The sequence below is a fragment of the Callorhinus ursinus genome, unplaced genomic scaffold (genome assembly GCF_003265705.2).
Source record: "Callorhinus ursinus isolate GAN/ISIS: 27379988/994484 unplaced genomic scaffold, GSC_fseal_2.0 scaffold15, whole genome shotgun sequence".
Taxonomy (NCBI): Eukaryota; Metazoa; Chordata; class Mammalia; order Carnivora; family Otariidae; genus Callorhinus; species Callorhinus ursinus.
This window is the reverse complement of record NW_027397077.1, coordinates 5,626,227-5,632,289: the sequence shown is the minus strand read 5'-3', so window position 1 is coordinate 5,632,289 and position 6,063 is coordinate 5,626,227.

Sequence of the window (6,063 nt, the reverse complement as noted above, 5' to 3'; positions counted from 1 at the left end):
TGCCATGCTCCTGTTTTCGTGCTCCCCGTGCCTGGGACATTTGAAGGGGCTCCTGGATACTCCAGGCGTCCGGGGCCGGGGGCCCGACCCAACCGTCTGCCTGTGTGAAGGCCACCTTGGGTGGTGGTTCCTGACTCGTAGCCGGAGGCGAGCGCCGAGACTCTCCGTCGGGTCTCATGTTGCGGCTGGGCCTGTGGGGCTGGGGGTCGATGCCCCTTTGAATGAGAAACGCCCTTGAATCTGGACAAGGCTCTCCCCCGTGGCTCTCTGCTTAACCCCCCAAGCCCAGAGACCCCCCAGCCTCCCTCCTGTCCTGACCAGAGGCCCCACCCCCCACTCAGGGGTCTTCATGGAATTTGAAGAGACTGAGGCTGATAGATTCCAAAAGGAGCCCGCCCCTTCCTTCCCTCCCGATGGCCCTAAGACAGCAGGAGCCACACTGGTCTGTCCGTGCCCACTGTGGTCACGGCTGCTATTCTCTGCCCCGAAGGCCCCCCCCCCCATTTCTGCCCCTTGTCGGGACCAGAGTCAGAGAGGTCAGCAGTCAGGCATCACCGTTTGGGAGGCTAGGAGCTTTAGTGCTTCAAAAGGAAGAAACCAGGTCCCTGCGTGCCCAGGAGGGCTGAGTGTTGAACATGCCATGAGTTGTTCACTTTCACGTCTCAGCCTTCTCAGAACATTGTTCTAGATAAAGGTGGAGAATGAAAATCTGCCATGATAACGTAGGAATTTCTAAGTCCACCCTCAAACGCCACAGCTGAGAACAGAGACTCCGGCTCTGAGAGCTCTCTGTGATTTTGCTCACTTGGGTCTGGCCACAGTTTCGGTGGCAGACACTTGTCATCTAGACTGAGCAGTCTCTTCCTAGTTTTTCCGATCAAGGTGGCAAAAGTGGCCTCTCGTGGCTTGGTATTTCCCACAATTGTGCTAGAGTGCAAAGGACCTTGTTTCTTGCTGGGGGCGCCTTCAGGGGTTTAGGAAGTGACTTGCCTTCGTAAATGAACTTTCTCCAATTTAAATATTGGAAGAGTTGTCCAGACAAGATCCGGGAGTTGTGTGTTTTTGTTAATATTTTTGGTATTTAAAGTACTGTGCTAATCGGTGTAACAGCTAAATTTGTGCTGATAAATGGTGGTACCATCTTGGAAGCCACTTGAAACTTTGGGAATGGGTAGAAGGACTCCAGAGCCTCTGGGCCAGGGCTGACAGATGGCTGTTGGCTGTGTTGGGAGCCACAGGGTGGGCCTGGCTGCCCCAGGCTTCTCGTTGGGCGCTGACACTGGTGTATCCGGTTCCCTTTCAGCCCCCAGCTTTTCCTTAGGATAACACATTGCGGAACAAATTCAGACCCAAACCATCTGGTGCTCCTCTATGGATCTCCCTTTAAAAGTGTCGTGTTCTAATTAAGGATGATGGCTTATCCCATTGCAAATATTTACCAGAAATCTAAGGCAAAGATAACATCTTGGTATTTGAAAGGAATTTGTTCCGTGATCTCAATTTGGGGGTTTTATTTATAAGCGTCTGTATTACCTAGCTAATATGTACACTTGAAGCAGAATGATCTTCAGGCTGTCCCAGCGGCCACAGGTCTAGGAGCTCGCGGTGGGGGGGTGGGGGAGGTGGGGGGGGCTGGATTGGGGAGCTGGGGACTTGGGATGGTGGCATACTGCCATCTTCTGGTCACGGTGTGGAATTTGATCCAAGGCTGCTATGGCTATTTCTGTGTCTGGAGCTCTTTAGAAAATCACAACAAAGAATTCAGTAGTGCTGGGGCTCAGGGCGTGACCTTGCCTTGTCTCTACCCTGACCTCTGGTTTAGATGTGAGATACACCTAAGGAAATAGTTGAGTCCTGTAACAGTGAGTAGACTGGGGCAGAAAACAAACCCGAGTGTTTCAAAGAGAAGATCGATCACCAGAGTGTTGGGAGGGCAAAGCAGAGGCTAGTGACCACTGAAGCTTTTCACTCCGAAACTGGCAGGGGCACAGCGCTGTAATGGGACCATGGGATGTGCCGGGGCTGGGTGCTCACTGATGCTGTAGGAACCCGGGGACCTGACTTCCCCGCCAGGCACTTCCTGTGAAAACATCACCATTCCCAAATTCATCTCCTCCCCAAGATCTCAGGCCAGGAAGCCTGGAGACCTGGATTCTAGTTTAAGTTTCGCTTCCGCCCCCCGCCCCCTGACTTGCTGGGCCTCTGGGGAGAAGGGCAGAAATGTTCTGGTATGTGGCAGGAGCCACCCTGTGTCGCTGGATGGGACCCCAAGTTGGCAGCTGGCCGGGTTTAATGAGGAAATGTTTGTCAAGGGCCAGATCCGTCCAGCTCCCAGTGGGAAACTGATGGCATAAACCAGAGAAGAGGTCACAGAAGTGGGCTTAGCGAGAGAACTACTTGCAGAGCTGCGGGCCTCGGGGAAGCCTTCCAGGGTGAAGCACAGCGGATACTGGCCCTGTCATGAGGGACGGGGACGGAGCCGCCACCAGCCACCACCAGCACCAGGAGCTGAAGCTGGAGGAGGGGCCGCCCCAGGAACGGAGGCCTTCGGAGGAGGAGGGTGGTGCCTGCCAGCCTGCCCCAGGGCAGGAAGGACACTGGTGGAGTCATTACCCTGGCCCCTTGCTCTGCCCACTTCCCAGGCTCCTGTCAGCTCCCCTTGTTGGCCAAGCCTCCTGAGAACCAGAGGGCAGGGGAGCCCGGCAGGTGCAGATCGGGGTGGTCGGCTTCTGAGTGCAGAGCGGGGTGAAAAATCAGGACGGGCCTGGTGGGCAAACAGCGCATCCAGCACGAGCGCCTCTTTGCCCTCGGAGGCGCATAGCAGGTGTTTTGTCATTCAGGGCCACGGGGTTAAGGCCATTGTGGGACTTGGTTCCCAGCTCCCAGGGATTTCCCCCCACACCCCATGACCTGCTGCCCCTTGGGAGGCGCCGCACGTTCCACCTGAAGGGCCTCAGAAACCTCAACTCCTTAGGGCTGATTGGCCTCCTCGCCCCTGCAGGCTGGGGGGTGATGCTGGGTGTGCAAATAGGGACCCAAGGGAGACTCGAGCTGCAGACTGTGTAAGATGCGTTTGTCCCAGGGCAGAAGAATCCAGCCCGGGCAGGGCACAGACCCACCCCAGGGATGCAGAAGGCCATCTGTGTCCTTCCACCCACCGAAATGTGTGTGGGCACTTCAACCTCCTTCCTCCCTGCTCCCAGCCTCGCTTGCTGACCTGGAGTCAAGGTAGCAGTTGCTCATCAGTGTGTGTGTGTGTGTGTGTGTGTGGCACTGGGGGCAGGCAGAAGCTCTGGCCCTGAGGAAAGATGCCCTGGTGGAAAGCCCCATGGACTTGGAGCTCCACGACTGGGCTAGGGCCTGGCCCTGGGGACCACCTTGGGACAGTGGCCTCAGGTTCTGTAAGATGTGGGCGTCTTGTGAAAAGTGTCACTGGAGAAGGTAGGCCCCTGGAGACCCTGAGGGCTACGAGAGCCTGCAGGGCACGAGCTAGCCCTCCGTGGCCCAGAGAGCCGGGCCTGACCTTGGTGCGGGGTAAGCTGGGAGGCCACCCCACACCTTATTGGAGGAGGACAACAAGGGGAAGGGGTACCACCCTTGCCCTGGCCTCCTCACTCTGACTCCCAGGCAGCCCAGCCTAAAAGAGGTTTCCCAGTGACCCATGCCCAGGTTCCTGCCTGGCGTCTCCCTGCCTGCAGAATGGGCTTCAGGCTCCAGGCCATGCAGGAAGGCCCTGCCTTTGCCCTCTGTCTTGCCGGCACCCCCCCTTTTACCCCCATAATGAGAGGTGCCGCTGTGGCACTGTCCTTTGGTTGGGGACTAGGCTGGGGGAGGCACAGATGGTGTCTTTTCCTGGCGGGGAGGTTGAATCCATCCAGACGGAGTGACTTGCTCAAGATCACCCAGCGAGGAGGACTAGAACCAGCTTCTGACTCCCAGATGGAACCTTGGACTCCTGCTGCTCCATGCTGCCCAAGTTCAACCTCTGACCCTGCCCTTGCCCGGCGGGGAGCGGTGCTCAGGTTCCCTGTGCCACCTCCTGCACCCCTGTGTCCCCAGCTCTATCACTGGACCAGGTCCCTGGGTCTCTTGGGGGACCTGCCAGGCCTTGGTTCTTCTCTGTTTCTCGTACCTCACTCAGTCTTGGTTTCTCCTCTGCTCCCCTCCGTCTCACCTCCCGTGGTTGTCTCCATTTCTCCTGTATTTTTGTTTTGTTTTGTTTTGTTCCTATATTTGAAGGGAGTCATATTTAGGATTTTCAAATCTTTGTGTTAAAAAGTTTTTTAAAATTTTTAATTGAAGTATAGTGGACATGTTAAATTAATTTCAGGTGTGCACCATAGTGATTCAACAATTGTACACATTATGAAATGCTCACCCCACGGTAAGTGTGTTACAACATTATTAACTATTTCCTGTGCCATACTTTTCATCCCCATGACTCATAATTGGAAGTGCCCCCTTCACCCATTTTGGCCATCCTCCCCACCCCCTTCCCCTTATTAGGCAACCACCAGTTTGTTCTCTGTGTTTATGAGTGTTTCTCATTTTTGTTCATTTTTTAGATTGCACATGTAAGTGGAATCATACAGTATCTGTCTTTATCTGACTTACTTCACCAAGCATAATACCCTCTAGATCCACCCGTTGTTGCAAATGGCAAGATTTTATGGCTAATAATCCACTGTGTGTATATGTGTCTGTGTGTCTGTGCGCACGCGCACACCCCACATCTTTATCTGTTCATCCATCGATGGACAGTTAGGCTGCTTCCGTGTCTTGACTATTATAAATTATGCTGCAGTAAACATAGGGGTGCATATCTTTCTGATTTAGGACTTTCGTTTTCTTCAGGTAAGTACCCAGAAGTGGAATTACTGGGTCATATACTATTTCTATTTCCAATTTTTTGAGGAAGCTTCAGACTGTCTTCCAGATTACCTTCCCACTGACAGTGCATGAGGGTTCTCTTTCCTTACATCCTCACCAATACTTGCTGTTTCTTGTCTTTTTGATTCTAGCCATTCTGACACGCGTGAGGGGGTATCTTACTGTGGTTTTGATTTGCACTTGCTTGATGAATAATGACGTTGAGTATCTTTTCATGTGTCTGTTGGCCATCTGGGTGTCTTTGGAAAAATGTCTATTCAGGTCCTCTGACCGTTTTTTAAATTGGATCATTTTTGGTGTTGAGTTGTAGAACTTTTTATTTTGGGTATTATTTGGATAGCTTATAAATTTTAATATTTTGAATATTAACCCCTTATCAGATATATCATTTGCAAGCATCTTCTCTCACTTGGTAGGTTGCCTTTTTATTTTGTTGATGGTTTTCTTCACTGTGCAAAAGCTTTTTAGTTTGAGGTAGCCTCAGTTATTTATTTTTGCTTTTGTTTCCCTGGCCTGAGGAAACAGATCTAGAAAAATGTTGCTAAGGCTGATGTCCGAGAGATTTGTGCGCATCGGCAGTTGATTTACATTTATTGCTGGGTAGTATCTCATTGTATGGATTCACCCGAGTAGATCTTTTCACCAGTTGAAGGACATTTGGGTTGTTTCCAGTTTTGGGTGATTATGAATAAAGTTGCTAGAAGCATTTATATACAGGCTTTTGTGTGATCAGAAGTTTTCATTTCTCTTGGGTAAATACTTAGAAGTGGGATTGCTGGGTGATATGCTAAGTGCATGTTTTATTTCATAAGAAATTGCCCAACTCTTTACAAAAATGGCCGTAGCATTTTGCGTTTCCGCCAGCAGTGTCATTGAGTTCTGGTTGCTCCCCATCCTCTAGCTCTTGGCATTGTCCATCTCCCCAGCTGCCCCCTCCAATCTAATAGGTGTACACTATTCTCTCATTGCAGTTTTAATTTAGATTCCTTTGATGACTAGTGATGTTGAGCGCCTTTTCATGAACTTGTTTGCCTCTTGTGTATCCTCTTTGGTGAGGTAGCTATTCAAGTCTTTTGCCCATTTTTAATTGGGTGGTTTATCTTGTTGAGTTTTAAGAGTTCTTTTATATATTTAGGATGTAGGTCTGTAAGGCCTCAAAGGATGTGGGGGCTC